The sequence below is a fragment of the Schistocerca serialis genome, chromosome 2 (assembly GCF_023864345.2).
Source record: "Schistocerca serialis cubense isolate TAMUIC-IGC-003099 chromosome 2, iqSchSeri2.2, whole genome shotgun sequence".
NCBI classification, from domain to species: Eukaryota; Metazoa; Arthropoda; class Insecta; order Orthoptera; family Acrididae; genus Schistocerca; species Schistocerca serialis.
The window spans coordinates 490,893,085-490,893,916 of NC_064639.1; positions in this window are offsets into that span (position 1 = coordinate 490,893,085).

Genomic DNA, 832 nt, shown 5'->3' on the forward strand with positions numbered 1-832 from the left:
GAGTCAATTGCTTTTCGTAAATCAAGAAATACTGCATCTACCTGACTGCCTTGATCCAAAGCTTTCAGTATGTTCTTTCTTTGGCACCTTCAAGGTTTATTCCTACACTAAACACATTCACGTTCACAGGCTATATAAGATCTTATTATGTAGCAAGAAGTTTGTAGAATAAAAACCAAATTGAAGTTCACCACAGAAACATGAAACAATGTTGTAAACACAGTTTCAAAGGGTGTACCCTGCGAGCCTACACTGACCCAATTTGGTGGGGAAATGACAAATGTTGCCAACTGTGAAAAATGCAATGATATGCGAGTTGCTTGAAAGAGAAATTTCATAGAACAATCAAGAATAAAGTAATCATAAAACATATCAGGTATTACATGTTTTTCTCTTGTTTTTCTGCTAGCGAACTCGAGATATTAAAAAAATAATATATTTTTTAGTCTAGTAACTTGAATATGTAAATGTATATAGCTTTGAAATATTAAAAAATATATATGAAGACAGTAACTGTTCTCCAAAGAACAGATACCATTGATGACCGTGCAGCTTCTTTAGAATAAATGATAATTAACTGAAACCTTCAGCTAGCTGCCGACAGGTGTTGTTGATATACCTCGATGGGGACAACTGAAAACGTGTGCCCCGACCGGGACCCGAACCCGAGATCTCCTGCTTTCATGGCAGACGCTCTATCCAATTCTTTCCTTTTTTCGGTATTGTTCGTTGCGTTTGGTCTGGGCGGACGTCACAAGACATCCGTTTTTTTTTTTTTTTTGCCACAAAGGACACAGATGAATAGCGCGACTGCTGGGACTTATCCCTTGCA